Source organism: Pristis pectinata, chromosome 4 (assembly GCF_009764475.1).
Source record: "Pristis pectinata isolate sPriPec2 chromosome 4, sPriPec2.1.pri, whole genome shotgun sequence".
Lineage (NCBI taxonomy): Eukaryota > Metazoa > Chordata > Chondrichthyes > Rhinopristiformes > Pristidae > Pristis > Pristis pectinata.
In genome coordinates this window covers 1,406,515-1,423,267 of record NC_067408.1, presented here as the reverse complement: position 1 = coordinate 1,423,267, position 16,753 = coordinate 1,406,515, and positions in this window count along the sequence as shown.

Genomic DNA, 16,753 nt, shown 5'->3' with positions numbered 1-16,753 from the left:
CCTCCATCTGTCTATCATCCATGTGTTTGTCTAAGAGTCTCTTAAATGTCGCTGATGTATCTGCGCCCACAACCTCTGCAGGCAGTGCATTCCATGTACCCACCACTCTGTGTAAAAAAACTTAACCCTGACATCCCCCTTATACCTTCCTCCAATCACCTTAAAATTATGCCCCCTCGTATTAGCCATTGTCGCCCTGGGAAAAAGTCTCTGACTGTCCACTGGATCTATACCCTCTTCTCGTTACTACCATCAGGGAGGAGGTACAGGAGCCTGAAGATCCTCACTCAACGTTTCAGGAACAGCTTCTTCCCCTCCGCCATCAGATTTCTGAACGGTCCGTGAACCCATGAACACTACCTCGTTATTCCTCTTTTGCACGATTTATTCATTTCTGTAACTTATAGTAATTTTTACGTCTTTATGTCCTGCACTGTACTGCTGCTGCAAAACAACAAATTTCACAACATATGTCAGTGATAATAAACCTGATTCTGATCCCGATTCCGATTCTTTTGGCAATCTAAAAAATCTTAAAACTGCAGATGCTGGAAATCTGAAATAAAATGCTGGAAACAGACAGCAGGTCAGGCAGCGTCTGTGGAGGGAAAAACAGAGTTAGTGTTTCTGATGCAGGGTTTTGACCCGAAACGTGGACAGTCCCTCTCCCCCCACAGACGCCGCTCGACCCGCAGGGCTCCTGCAGCAGATTGTGTGTTGCTCAGTATTTCACCGTTTGTTTTCCACTTCTACTGTTCTGAGGAAGTGTCCGTGACCTGGCATGTTAGTTGCTGCCTGACCTGCCAACTGTTTCTGGCAGTTTCTGTTTTTATTTTTTGGATCTCCAGTGTCTGTAGTTTAGGATGTTTCATTCAAAGGCAGAATTTAGCTGTTGATGTAACTCCCAGTCACCTGCAGATGGAGACCTGATGCTGTCATGGAACATAGAACACTACAGCACAGTACAGGCCCTTTGGCCCACAATGTTGTGCCGACATTTTATCCTGCTCTAAGATCTATCTAACCCTTCCCTCCCACATAGCCCCCCATTTCTCTATCATTCATGTGTCTATCTAAGAGTCTCTTAAATGTCCCTAATGTATCTGCCCCCACAACCTCTGCCGGCAGTGCGTTCCACACACCCACCACTCTGTGTGTAAAAAAACTTACCCCTGACATCCCCCTTGTACCTTCCTCCAATCACCTTAAAATTATGTCCCCTCACATGAGCCATTTTTGCCCTGGGAAAAAGTCTCTGACTGTCCACTCGATCTATGCCTCTTATCATCCTGTACACCTCTATCAAGTCACCTCTCATTTTCCTTCTCTCCAAAGAGAAAAGCCCCAGCTCACTCAACCTATCCTCATAAGACATGCTCTGCAATCCAGGCAGCATCCTGGTAAATCTCCTCTGCACCCTCTCTAAAGCTTCCACATCCTTCCTATAATGAGGTGACCAAAACTGAACACAGTACTTCAAGTGTGGTCTGACCAGAGTTCTATAGAGCTGCAACATTACCTTGCGGCTCTTGAACTCAATACCCTGACTAATGAAAGCCAACACACCATAGGCCTTCTTAACAACCCTGTCAACCTGCGTGGCAACCTTGAGGAATCTATGAACGTGGACCCCAAGATCACTCTGTTACTCCACACTGCTAACAGTCCTGCCATTAACCTTGTATTCTGCCTTCAAATTCAATCTTCCAAAGTGTATCACTTCACACTTTCCCAGGTTGAACTCCATCTGCCACTTCTCAGCCCAGCTCTGCATCCTATCAATGTCCTGTTGTAACCTACAGCAACCTTCTACACCGTCCACAACACCACCAACCTTCGTGTCATCTGCAAACTTACTAACCCACCCTTCCACATCCTCATCCAAGTCATTTATAAAAATCACAAAGAGCAGGGGTCCCAGAACAGATCCCTGCAGGACACCACTGGTCACAGACCTCCAGACAGAATACTCTCCATCTCCGACCGCCCTCTGTCTTCTAGGGGCGAGCCAATTCTGAATCCACACAGCCAGGTTTCCCTGGATCCCATGCCTCCTGACTTTCTGAATAAGCCTTCCATGAGGAACCTTATCAAACACCTTACTAAAATCCATGTACACCACATCCACTGCTCTACCTTCATCAATGTGCTTTGTTACATCCTCAAAGAATTCAATCAGGCTCGTGAGGCACGACCTGCCCCTCACAAAGCCATGCTGACTGTCCCTAATCAGCCTCTGCTTCTCCAAATGCACATAAATCCTGTCTCTAAGAATCTAATTTGCCCACCACTGAAGTAAGACTCACTGGTCTGTAATTCCCAGGGTTATCCCTACTCCCTTTCTTAAACAAAGAAGCAACATTTGCCACCCTCCAATCATCTGGCACTACTCCTGTGGCCAGTGAGGACACAAAGATCGTTGCCAAAGGCGCAGCAATCTCTTCCCTTGCTTCCTGTAATAACCTTGGATATATCCCGTCCGGCCCCGGTGACTTATCTATCCTAATGTTTTTCAGAAGTTCCAGCACATCCTCTTTCCTCACGTCAACATATCAGCCTGTCGTACACCATCCTCACAAACGTCAAGCTCCCTCTCTCTGATGAATACTGAAGCAAAGTATTCATTAAGGACCTCCCCTACCTCTTCCGACTCCAGGCACATGTTTCCTCTTTTATTCCTGATCAGTCCTACCCTCTCTAGTCATCCTCCTATTCTTCACATACGTGTAGAACACCTTGGGGTTTTCCTTAATCCTACTCACCAAGGCCTTCTCATGCCCCCTTCTAGCTCTCCTAAGTCCATTCTTAAGCTCCCTCCTGGCTACCTTGTAATTCTCCAGAGCCCTGTCTGATCCACATTTCCGTTGTGCACTTCCCCAAGAACATCTGTTCCCGATTCACGTTCCAAAGTTCCTGCCTAATAGCATCATAATTCCCCCTCCCCCAGTTAAATACTTTCCCATATCATCTGCTCCTATCCCTCTCCAAGGCTATGGTAAAGGTCAAGGAGTTACGGTCACTATCTCCAAAATGCTCCCCCACCGAGAAATCTGAAACCTGATCAAACTCATTGCCTAGTACCAGGTCCAGTATGGCCTCTCCTATAGTCAGCCTGTCCACACACTGTGTCAGGAATCCTTCCTGGACACACCGAACAAACTCTGCCCCATCTATCCCCTTACACTAAGGAGGTGCCAATCAATATTAGGGAAGTTGAAATCACCCATGACAACAGCCCTGTTATTTTTGCACCTCTCCAAAATCTGCCTCCCGATCTGCTCCTCAGTGTCTCTGCTGCTATTGGGGGGTCTGTAGAATACTCCCAATAGAGTGATCGCTCCCTTCCTGTTTCTGACTTCCACCCACACTGACTCAGTGGACGATCCCTCCAGGACATCCTCCCTTTCTACAGCTGTGACACTGTCCCTGATCAGCAAAGCCACTCCCTCACCTCTTTTACCTCTGTCCCTGTCCTTTCTGAAACATCTAAACCCCAGAATATCCAGCAGCCATTCCTGCCCTTTTGACAGCCAAGTCTCTGTAATGGCCACCACGTCGTAGTTCCATGTACTTACCCATGGTCTAAGTTCATCAGCCTTGTTCCTGATACTTCTCACATTAAAGTAGACACACTTCAGCCCATCCAACTGACTGCAATTTTGCCCTTTCAACTGCCTTTCTACACACTGTATCTACTTGTACACTAAATGAACCAACCTCTAACCTATCACTCTGGTTCCCATCCCCCTGCCAAACTAGTTTAAACCCTCCCCAACAGTTCTAGCAAACCTGCCCGCAAGAATATTGGTCCCCCTCTAGTTCAGGTGTAACCCATCCCTTTTGTACAGGTCGTACCTTCCCCAGAAGAGATCCCAATGATCCACAAATCTGAAACCCTGCACCAATTTCTCAGCCACGCATTCATCTGCCAAATCATCCTATTCTTACCCTCACTGGCTCGTGGCACAGGCAGCAATCCAGGGATTACTACCCTTGAGGTCCTGCTTTTCAGCTTCCCACCTAACTCCCTATATTCCCTCTGTAGGACATCATCTCTTTTTCTACCTATGCCATTGGTATCAATATGTACCATGACCTCTGGCTGTTCGCCCTCCACCTTCAGAATGCTGTGGACCTAATCCAAGACATCCCAGACCCTGGCACCAGGGAGGCAACATACCATCTGGAGCTGATACTCTGACCTGACCTGAAACGTTAACTCTGGTTCTTCCTCCATGGACGCTGGCCGACCTGCTGAGTGTTTCCGGCAAGTTCTGTTTCCGTTTGAGATTTCCAACATTTCGCAGTTTTTTGATTTTTGAGTTAAGGTTTAGATCATACACGGTCTCCACCAATGGCAGGGAGAGAGTCCGAGGGACCCCCAATGAGTCCGAGGGACCCCCAACGTTTACTGGTTGACAGCAGGTTCACACTAATCTCACACTTTACCCATTTAAGGACATTCCCTTCCACATCCTCACCGGAAGCAACAAGAACAGAGAGTGCTCAATGTTTGTGTAACTGAGAGTAACATCATTCTGTTTCCTTCTCGTGTTTGGAGATGACCCCACCAACAAAATAAATGACCAAGTCAGCAGAAAACTGAACCCACAAGATGCCTGTGACCTGGATACAAGTGTGAGAGAGCAGCACAGTGGGTGTGTGTGTGTATGTGTGTGTGTGTGTGTGTGTGTGTGTGTGTGTGTGTGTGTGTGTGTGTGTGTGTGTGTGTGTATGTGTGTGTGTATGTGTGTGTGGGTGTGTGTGTGTGTGTGTGTATGTGTGTGTGTCCACACCCTGTGTGTAGCACTGTGTTGGCAAAGAGATTTCTCCATCTCTGCCCTGAATAACCGACCCCTATTCTGAGACTGAACCCTGGTACTGGACAGCCCAGCCGGGAGAAACCACCTCCCTGCATCTAATCTGCCAACCTTGGGAGATTGGTACATTTTAACGAGATCATCTCTAAATTCTTGAGATCACGGGTCTGGCCTGTTAACGCCTTCTCAGAAGACAGACCTGCCATCTCTGACTGAATTCAGTGAACCCTCACTCACTCTCTCTGGAGCACGTATGTCCTTCCTGTGGTTGGGTGACGGGCACAATGTGATATTTCCGTTGCGGTATCACCAGGGCTCGATACAACTGCAATATTCTTGTGCCCAAATCCTCGCAGTAAAGGCCAACACATTGTCTGTGCACCATGGGGTATCAGTATATTAAACTTCCCAGACCCGAAACTTCAACTGTTTATTTCCCTCCACAGACGCTGCCTGACCTGCTGAGTTCCTCCAGCTGTTTGGTTTTTGCTCCAGATTCTAGCATCTGCCGTCTCCATTAACTATCTATGCCTTAAGTACTGGGACATGGGGTCACTCCGAACACCCACTCCTCTCAATCTCTCACCATTTAAACATGGTTTACTTTTGACTTTTTCTGCCAGGGTTGACCACCTCTTGTTTTTCCACTATGATCTACCTCCGTGCCCTTGCCTTGAACCAGTTATATCCCCCGTGACCTCTCCACATCCTCTTCCCATCCCACACTGCCACCCAGCTCAGCATCATCAGCAAACTTGGATATATGACACTTTGTCCCTCAAATCATTGATATAGACAGGGAACAGCTGGGGTCCAACAGCTGGACCCACTGGTCACAGACTCCCAACGAGAAATGACCCTATATTCTCACCTTCTGTTTTCACCAGACTGGTGCACGATCCCCCAGAGTCTGTGCTCGAACTCTGGTGTGGTGCCCTGTCACTGGCACCCTTCATCTACACTGTCGGCCCAGCCCCACAAAACTCAGTGAAACAGATCTGTTCAGCCTGACTTCCCTGTCATCCATTCACACATTGCCCCTGCGCAATCCTTTTATTATTTCCTAAGTTCCTCGTTGGCACTTCCTGAAGAGTAGATTCTAGCAATCTCCCTAATGCTGTTTATTGGTTTATCATGGTCACAGGTACAGAGAGAAGTTTTTGTCTGCATGCCATCCAGACACATCATTCCATACATCCGTACATCGAGGTTGTAAAAAACAATAACAGAATGCAGAATTTAGTGTTCCAGTTACAGAGAAAGTGCAGTGCAGGCAGACAATAAGGTGCAAGGTCATAACGAGGTAGATTGTGAGGTCAAGAGTCCATCTTTTAGCATGTGAGAGGTCCATTCAATAGTCCGATAACAGCGGGATAGGAGCCGTCCTTGAGCCTGGTGGGACGTGCTCTCAAGCATTTGTATCTCCTGCCCGATGGGAGGGGGGAGAAGAGAGAACGTCCAGAGTGGGAGGGGTCCTGGATCACGTTGGCCGCTTTGCCAGGCCAGTGGAAGTGTGTACAGAACGCAGCAGGAAGTGGTGTCAGGCTAACTTGTCCGCAGTTCCCCATTTTCTCCCTCCATCCTCAAATCCCATGAATCGGCATTGAGAGAGGTGCCAATTATCAAGGCCAGTCCACAAGCATCTCTGAAGGGAAGGTTGTGTCTGACTAGCAAGTGAGTTGTTTGAAGAGGTAGCAGGGAAGCTGGATGAGGGTGGAATAGTCGATGTAATGTACCTGGACCCCAGCACAGTGTTTGGCAAAGCTCCTCCTGACAATGAGTGAGGAAACAAAACCCAAATCCAAGGAAAAAGGGCACATTGGTTTAAAAATGGTCTCATTGACAGGAAGGATAATGGTTGAAGCTTTAGCGGCTGGACTGCCGGTGCACACAGGGGTTCTGCAGGGCTTGGTACCGGGCTCCGCCCCAGTCCAGTGGTCTGTCACCGATGCCCCAGTGACCGTGAGCTGCACAGTGTGGGAGAAAGGTCCAGGAGGCAGCAGGATGTCACTGCGCTGATTGGGTCGGCTCGGCAGATCAGTCCGGAGAAGTATGAGGTGTGGCAGAGGGAATAGGAGCGGGAAGAGGCCATTCTGTTCCACCGTTCAATACATTCATGGCTCAGTGCCAAGTTCACACCGCTACGTTCATCCGCACCCCTCCCCCCCAAAATATCGAGCGACTTGGCCCCCACTGCCTCGTGTGGTGGAGACTTCCACAGCTTCACCACCTCTGGGAGAAGGGACTTCCCCTGGGAATGCACGCTAATTAGCAGAACAGTGTGAGGTGTTGGGCAACGGCGAGACCTGGGGGTGGACAACCACAGATCCTCAAAGGGGGCAGGACAGGTAGATCAGGCGGTTAAGAAAACACATGGGACGTCTTCCCTTATTGCCTGAGGCACAGAGTGCAAGAGTGGGGAGGTTACCGCAGGTACCGTGTACGGTGTGGTGTGTGCAGTTCTGGTCGCCCTGTTACAGGAAGGATGTGGAGGCTTTGGAGAGGGTGTAGAAGAGGTTCACCAGGATGCTGCCTGGATTAGAGGGTATGAGTTACAAGCAGAGGTTGGACAAACTTGGGTTGTTTTCTCTGGAGTGTTTCCCTGGAGTTAAGGTTTTTTTAAACTCTGACCCCAGATTGCAGTGAGAAGCCTAAACTGCAGGACGCAGGTAGCTGGGTGACTGTCAGGAGAAGGACGGAGAATCAGTAGGTAGTGCAGAGAACCCCTGTGACCGTTCCCCTCAATGACAGGTATACTGCTTTGGATACTGTTGGGGGGGGTGACGGCCTACCAAAGGCAAGCCACAGTGACCAGGTCTCTGGCACTGAGCCTGGTCGTGTGGCGCAGAAGGGAAGGGGGGAGAAGAGGAGAGCGGTAGTGATAGGGGATTCCATAGTTAGGGGAGTGGTTGTCCACTCCCAGGTCTCGTCGTTGCCCAACGCCTCACACTGTTCTGCTAATTAGCGTGCATTCCCAGGGGAAGTCCCTTCTCCCAGAGGTGGTGAAGCTGTGGAAGTCTCCACCACACAAAGCAGTGTGGGCCAAGTCGCTCAATATTTCGGCGGGAGGGGTGCGGATGAACGTAGCGATGTGAACTTGGCACTGAGAGGGTCCAGAGGAGGTTCACAAAAACGAACTGGGGAATGAAAGGGTTACCGTGTGAGGAGCGTTTGATGTCTCTGGACCTGTACTTGATGGAGTTCGGAAGGATGGGTGGGGGGGGGTCTCATTGGCACTTACTGGATACTGAAAGGCCTGGACAGAGCGGACGTGGAGAGGATGTTCCCATCAGTGGGAGGGTCCAGGATCTGAGGGCACAGCCTCAGAGTAAAGGGACGTCCCTTTAGAACTGAGATAAGGAGGAATTTCTTCAGCCAGAGGGTGGTGAATCTGTGGAATTCGTTGTGTTTAAGGTAGAGATTGACAAGTTCCTGATCAGTGAGGGGGTTAAGGGTTGCAGGGAGAAGGTGGGAGAATGAGGTTGAACAAAAATCAGCCATGATTGAATGGTGGAGTAGACTCGATGGGCTGAATGGCCTAATTCTGCCCCTCTATCTGATGGTCTTGCGTAGCCATCTTTGTAACTCTGGCTTCAAACAGCGAGACATCGAGTCCACTGCCAGACCAACAGGTCCCTGTTCTCCAGCCACATAGCATTCTCACTGATGTTGGCATTCCAGGGGCGTTTGCTCACGCCTCATTGGTTGGTCCAGTGGTTCAGTGGGTAGTGCTGCTGCCTCCACAGACCCAGGTTCGATCCTGACCTCGGGCGCTGCCTTTGTGGAGTTTGCACATTCTCCCTGTGACTGCGTGGGTTTCCCCCGGGTGCTCCAGTTCCCCACATCGCGTGGGGTCGGTGGGTTAATCGGCCGCTGTAAATTGCCCTTTAGTGAGTTGCAGAAGAGAAGGTAAGATGGAGTTGGTGGGCAGGTGAGAGAGAATAAGGTTCAGGCCACAGGGAAATAAAGATGGGGGGATGAGGCTGCTGGGATCCCTCTGCTGGGAGCCGGCTGGCTGAGTGGCCTCCTCTGTGTTGCAGTGTCATTGGTGTAACGTAGGAAACATAGCCAATCAGGACACAACAAGCTCCCTCAAATACAAATGTGATAATGACCAGTTGTGACAGCCTGATATGTTGATTCTGTCCCTCTCTCCACAGACGCTGCTTGACCCGCTGAGTGTTTCCAGCATTGTCCGTGTTTGTGCCATCGGGCAGGAGGTACAGAAGCCTGAAGTCCCACACCACCAGGTTCAGGAACAGCTACTTCCCTTCAACCATCAAGTTCTTGAACTGACCTGCACACCCTAACCTTACCTCAGCGACAGAACACTACGGATCGCCTCCTGCAGTACCCCGGACTCGTCTCCGATTGTGTCTTGCTTTTTGCACTAAGGTCTTGTTTTGCAGAGTCTCTCTCTCTCTCTCTCTTCACTGTCATGTGTCATTTATGTTCCGTGTGTTGTCTGTTCCCACGTGCCTGTGATGCTGCCACAAGCAAGTTTTTCATTGTACCTGTACCTCACCGTACTCGTGCACAGGACACTCCACTTGACTTGACTTGACCTGATATGATGACGCTGAACGAGGGATAAGTGGGACTATTGGTGTGTAGGGATGGCTGGGGGAGATGCCTGGGGCAGTGGACAGCTCAAGGTGACAGTTCCCATTGCCAACTTCACAAAGAAGCTCAGGACTGACTTTCCTTCAGAGCTGGGGGTCGGGGTTTGGGGCAGGAGGGTGGGGGTAGAGTTACTGCTGGGATTGTGGGAGGAGTGAATGGGGTTCACCAGGCTGGGAGCTGGGTCAGGCCGTCGCCCCCTCCCTGACCCTACAACCCCCAACAGGCCCCAGAGATGGACGCAGTGCCACTTCTGCCACAACCAAGCCCGTACAGGCACAGCAGGTCTCGTTTGGAAACAAGTTCTGGAGGAGGATGCATTCCTCACTTCCTCGCTGAGGTCTGGTCTGATGTCGGCACTTCGCGTCTGACCTCTCATTCCTGTTATTCCTCCCACTTTTGGGAGTACATGGAGCCCGTGGCCAGAGGAGCACCAGCTGCCCTGCCGGCCCCACTGGTGCAGAGGAGTGACCACCAGGCTGCACAGAAAGATCCCAGGTTCATTCCACGGCCAAAGTTATTGTCTTCAGTGGGGATAGTATCTGTGCCGCTCAGTTGGTGAGGTGAGCAGACCCACCCCCTGGTTGTGGGGGTGCTCCTGCCTCACCAGCTCTCTCTCTGCCTCTCCCTCTGTATCTCTCTCTCTTTCATCTCTCCCTGAATCTCCCCAGGCTGCTCCGCGAGGCGACGGAGGAGATTGCTGAACCGTTGGTTAGGACCTTTGAGTCCTCGTTGTCCACGGGGATGGTACCGGAGGATTGGACGGTGGCAAATGTTGTCCCCTTATTCAAAAAAGGTAGTAGGGATAGTCCAGGGAATTACAGACCAGTGAGCCTTACGTCTGTGGTGGGCAAGTTGTTGGAAGGGATTCTTAGAGATAGAATCTATGGGCATTTAGAGAATCATGGTCAGATCAGGGATAGCCAGCATGGCTTTGTGAAGGGCAGATCCCTGAAAGTTGCCTCAAAGGTGGATAGGGTAGTTAAGAAAGCTTATGGGGTGTTAGCTTTCATAAGTCATGGGATCAAGTTTAAGAGCCGCAAGGTAATGATGCAGCTTTACAAAACTCTGGTTAGATCACACATGGAGTACTGTGTCCAGTTCCGGTCACCTCATTATAGGAAGGATGTGGGGGTGTTGGAAAGGCTGCAGAGGAGATTTACCAGGATGCTGCCTGGTTTAGAGAGTATGGATTATGAGGAGAGACTAAAGGAGCTAGGGCTTCACTCTTTGGAGAGAAGGAGGATGAGAGGAGACATGATAGAGGTGTACAAAATATTAAGAGGAATAGATAGAGTGGACAGCCAGCGCCTCTTCCCCAGGGCACCAATGCTCAATACAAGAGGGCATGGCTTTAAAGTAATGGGTGGGAAGTTCAAGGGAGATACAGAGAGGTTTTTCACCCAGAGAGTGGTTGGGGCATGGAATGCGCTGCCTGGGGTGGTGGTGGAGGCTGATATGTTGGTCAAGTTCAAGAGATTGTTAGATAAGCATATGGAGGAATTTAAAATAGGGGGATATGTGGGAGGAAGGGGTTAGATAGTCTTAGGCGAGGTTTAAAGGTCGGCACAACATGGTGGGCCGAAGGGCCTGTATTGTGCTGTACTGTTCTATGTTCTATGTTCTCTCTCTCTCTCTCTCTCTCTCTCTCTCCTTCTCTTCATGCACAGCTCCCACAACGGTTTGAGACGAATAGTCAAATTTACTGATAGTGCTGGAAGACTCAGTGGGTCCACGGTCACCTTCCCAACATGGTGGTGACCATCCCCAACACCCGAACTCAGACTGACTTGTTCAGTCAGCAGGGCTGATGCTGAGGTTCAGGTCGCCTGTACTTTATTCCTCTGCCCCTGACCCACTAGAGCTCTCTGTCTGTTATGATGAACACCTCATCGTCCCTCTGGGATGCTGCAGTCTCTAGACTCCATATCAAGTTCTTCAGGTCACTCACTCTCTGTCGATATCCAGAGTGGCCATTCTTGTTGGAAGTCCTTCTGTCCTCCCCAGGAGCCTGACCTGTGATTTGTGAGACATCATGTTTCTCTCAGCCTCAAACTGCCCCATTGCAGCTCATCAACTGTGGCCGGAACTTCCCACAGACCTTCCCTTTGTGCTGCCTGTTCACCCCCCCCCCCCCCACTGCAACCTAAAGACTGACGTTTTCTCTCATTCCCAGTCATCAACCTGAACCGTTAACTCTGCTCCTCTCTCCACAGATGCTGCCTGACCCAGACCCGTAGAGTCAGAGACTTGTACAGCAGGGAAACAGACCATTCGGCCCACCATGCCCACACTGACCAGTGGGCACCCACCTGCACTAACCCCATCTCCCAGCACTTGGCCCGTCCCCTTCTGTCCCTGGGTGATTCCAGTGACATTCAGACACCTCGTCAATGCTGCCAGTGACTGTTCCGCCATTCTCTCGGGGCGTGGGGTCCAGGTACCCACTGCTCTCTGGGTGAGGAAGGTCCCCCTCAGGTCCCCTCTGAATCTCTTCCCCCTCACCCCATATCTGTGTTTTATCTACCTCTGATATGGGGGGAAAGTTTCCTGCTGTCTACTCTACTTATACCCCTCATCATTTTATATCCCTCAGCCAGGTCCCCTCTTAACCCCCTCCACTCCAGAGAGAACAGACCTGGCCTCTCCAGCCTCTCCCCATCACGGAACTGCTCCGTCCCAGGCAACACCCTGGTGAATCCCCTCTGCACCCTCCCCAGTGCAGTCACATCCCTCCTGTAGTGCAGAAGAACCACACACGGTGCTCCAGCTGAGGTTTTATACATTGGAGCATCACCTCCGGGCTCTTGTGCTCAGCGCCCTGATTAACGAAGGCCAGTGTCCTCATCCTTCTGCCTGTGCGGCCGCCTTCAGGGACCTCTGGACTTGTACTCCAAGGTCCCTCTGTTCCTCAATACTTCCAAGGACCCTACCATTCCTGGTGGATGTACCAGCCTCATTTGTGTTCCCAAACTGCAGCACATTTACCTGGATTGAACTTCTTCTGCTATTTCTCAGCCCACTTCACCAACACACCGATATCACCCTGTAGTTTAAGACCACCTCCTACACCGATATTGCCTGCCATATCCATGTCACTCACGTGTATTACAAACAGCAGGGATCCCAGCACCGATCCCTGTGGAACACCACTTGTCACAGGCACCCAATCACAAAACAACCCTCGACCATCACCCTCCATCTCCCATTGTCAAGCCAATTTTGGCTCCAGTTTGTCAGCATGGATATGGATCCCGTGGACCCTGACCTTTTAGACTAGTCTCCCATATGGGACCTTGTCAAAGGACTTACTGGTCCATGTAAACCATATCCACTGCACTGCCCTCATCAATTCACTTTGTTACCTTTTCAAAAAGTTCAGTCAAGGATCTGCCCTTGACAAATCATGCTGGCTGTCTCCGACCCGTCCCTGCCTCTCCAAGTGCTCAATAATCCTCTCCCTCAGAATCCCTCCACTATCGCCCCTCTCACTGACGTTAGGCTCACAGGTCTGGAGTTACCAGGCTTTTCCCTGCTGCTTTCCTTGGAAAGGAGACCACATTTGTTGTCTTCCAGTCGTCTGGTACCTCAGTTGTGTCCAGTGAAGATTTAAAAATTTCATCCTGAGCCCCACAGTCTCTTCCCTTTGTTCCCTAAAACAGCTTGGGATAAATCCCATCTGTTTCTGGGGACTTATCCAACTTTAAACCCGCTAAGGTGTTGACTACCTCCTCTTTATTTCACTAGAATTTCACCTTCCCCTTCAGTGAATTCTCCACTTCCTTTGTGTATCTCTCCAGGACTCAGCCCCACCTTCTGGCTCCACACACAGAGTGACCCTGTTGTCCCCAGCGTATCCATCTCTTGCCCTGCTTATTCTTTTGCCCTGAATATACTTATGGCTCACCTTCAGATTCACGGTAATCCTGTCTGCCAGTGATTTTTCATGATTCCTCTTAGCCGTCCTAATTTCCATTTTAATCACTTCCCTACACTTATACACTGATGGCCGCCCCCCGTCACTAGTTCCCTACACCTGTCGCAAGCTTCCTTTCTTCTCTTTATCCAACCCTTACGTCCAGGGACCCCTACACTTGTTACCCTGACTTTCACCATTACGGGAACATGAGCCTTTGCTGTTTCTCCTTTGAGTACTTCCCACTGTGCAGATGTAGACTTACCTGTAAGGATCTGCTCCCAGTCTATCTGTACCAAGTCCTGTCTTATTCCAATGAAATTGGCCTCCCTCCAAACTAAGACCATTATTCCTGGTCCATCCCTATCTTTGTCCTTAATCAATTTGAAAAGGATGGAATTACAGTCACTATTCCCAAAATGCTCCCCCACTGACGCTCCCTCCATCCGACCAGCTACATTTCCCAGGATAAGGTCCAGCGATGCTCCTTTCCTCGTTGGTCTATCTACATACTGCATCAAAAACCTCTTGAACACATCTCAGAAATGCCGCCCCCTCTGAGCCTTTTGCGCTAAGGTAATCCCAGTTAATATTCAGGAAATTGAAATCCCCAGTACTATAAGCCTGGCTTTATTGTATCTCACTGACCTACTGAATGTTTCTGTTTCTCATCGCCTGGGACTCACCAGCTCACCCACATCTGCAACAACGGAGATGTTCACCAGACCCGCCGTCCACCAGTGTCTCCCACGGAGCCGGACATGAAGCAAGGAATCTCCTCCCCTGCGGGGGGGAAGTGTGGGAACAGCTCACCGTTCCTTGCCACAACTCACCAACACAACGTGGTTCCAATTACTCACAGACCTCTGCACCATTGCCCCAGGTGTGTTCCATTGAGTAACCTCTCGCTCACTGAAGCAACGTTTCCACAGATCACTTTTGCTGTTGAAACTCATCAAGTGTCAGTGAGGAGTCCTGTTCTGGAGAAGGCGAAGCAGTTCCTCATGGTCAATGTTGTCCAATCCTTGTCTCACCCCTCCTGGGTAGAAGGTATCCTGTTTCCCCTCACCCAATCCCTCCCTCATCCTGGCAGCTCTCCTGTACCCCCTCAGGTACAGAATCCTCTGTGTGGGACAACCAGCATTCCCCAGGGTGTTGCCTGGATGGGAGGACTGAGGGGTGACCATAGAGGTTTACAAGAGATGAGAGGCAGAGACAGGGTCAGTGCTCAGAATCTGTTCCTACAGTGGGTATCAAAAACAAGAGGGGCAAAGGTGAGAGGAAGGGGGTTTAAAGGGGACCTGAGTGGGGAGTATTTTACACCAAGAGTGGGTGATCTCTGGAACTCGCTGCCAGAGGAGGTGGGGGAGTGAGGTACAGTCACTGTGTTTAAGAGACATTTAGTCAGACGAGGTCAGCAAGGTGCAGAAGGACACGGACCTAACGGGGGCAAATGGGATCGGAGTAGACAGGCAAAAGGTCAGCATGGATGTGGTGGGCCGAGGGCCCTGTTTCTGTGCTGTACGACTGAGACACTGTGAAGGCTTCCTGCTGGCCAGAGCCAAGATCAGGGGTTAAAGCTGTATGAACAAGGTAGCTACGTCCAACCAACGAGGTGGAGCATTTGCCCAGCGCACAGCCTCACACAGATCCCACCACCTGCTCTCTTTGGGCATTGTCACCTCAAGCCGTGAGTCCCAGAGGCAGGCTCAGCTTCCTCTCCCACAGACGCTGCCTGACCTGCTCCGTACTTCAGTCAGCCCTTCAGTGCCTGTGTCCTGAGGAGGTGAAAGTTTCCAGGAAAATGTAGCTTTTCCCTGTAAGTTTATACCGACATATTATTGGTTCTGTTGATGTTCCTCTGCAGTGATTGGACACTTAGCAAGTTCATATCTACCCTGTTAGTCTGACATGAACTCGTTTCAGCTATGGTTCAGTGGGAAGAAAATACAGTCACTGTGTCCGAACATTTCAGGTCCAGTCTAACTTGAGAACCTATCAAAATCCAGGTTAACACCAGCACTGATACGAGGGAGCACCAAATCGTGGTGGAGCCACAGGGAAGGAGTGCGGTGTTGCTGGAGGGAGCACTGACTGTGGGAGGGAGCACAGGGAGGGGGCTGGCTGGTGATTGGACAGTTCATTTCCACCAATCCTGAAGTAATAAATCCTGGGCCACATCTGCCCAGAGCAGGATCAGGATTTTGTTCAGACACAGGCTGATGAGTGATGAGTAGAACTGCCAGGCAGTAACCCTCCACAACCTCACCCTCTGCCCCGGCACAGAGTCATTGCCATCACCAAGCCCCCACCACCAATGCTCTGGGGGTCTCCACTGACAGAAGCTCAGCTGGAGTGTGGCTAAAGAGCAGGAGCGAGGCTGGGGGTCCTGTGGGGGCTGACGCACCTCCCGACGCCCCACCTACGAGACACAGGTCAGGAGTGTGTGGGAACGCTCTCTGTTTACCTTGGGCGAGTGCTGCTCCAAAAACTCCCAAGAAGCTTGACACCATCCAGGTCAAACCAGCCGCTCGATCGGCACCCCCTCACCTCGCTGACCACGCCCTCCCTCCCCCACCGGCACACAGGGACTGCAGTGTGCAGCGTCTACACAACGGCCTGCGCCCTGCTACTCCGACAGCGCCTCCCAAACCCACCCCCTCTCCCACCAATGACAAGGCAGCAGGTGCAGGGGAACACCACCACCCACAGGTTCCCCTCCTGGCCCCACACAACCTCTGCAGATGTACAGCTGAAAGTGTCCTGACTGGGTGCATTACAGTCTGGGACGGCAATTCCAATGCGCAGGAACGTAAGAAGCTGCAGAGAGTAGTGGACCCTGCCCAGTACATTACAGGCACATCCCTCCCCACCATCGGGAGTATCTACAGGAGGCGCTGCCTCAAGGAGGTGGCTTCTATCATCAAAGATCCCCACCATCCGGGCCGTGCCATCTTCTCGCAGCTCCCATCGGGCAGGAGGTACAGAAGCCTGAAGTCCCCACACCACCAGGTTCAGGAACAGCTACTTCCCTTCAACCATTCGGTTCCTGAACGAACCGGCACAACCCCAATCACTGCCTCAGTGCAGCAACACTGCGACCTCTCTGATCACTTTACACTAAAATGAACTTTTTTTGTTCTAATTGTGTTCTTTCTTGTAAAAATTGTGTATAACTGATGTCTAATTGATATTTTTCTTGTGTATGTCGTGCATCGGATGTTGCTGCTACAAGTGTGTTGCACTTGTGCACGTGACAATCGATCCGACTCTGACTCTGACTTTGCTTTCTCAGGTGGTGATAACCATGGCGACCAGTGGAAGAGGGGTGAGGGGAGGTGATCCTTCAATCACCCTGGTTCTCCGGCTATGACTATGATATTGGGTGGGATCTTGC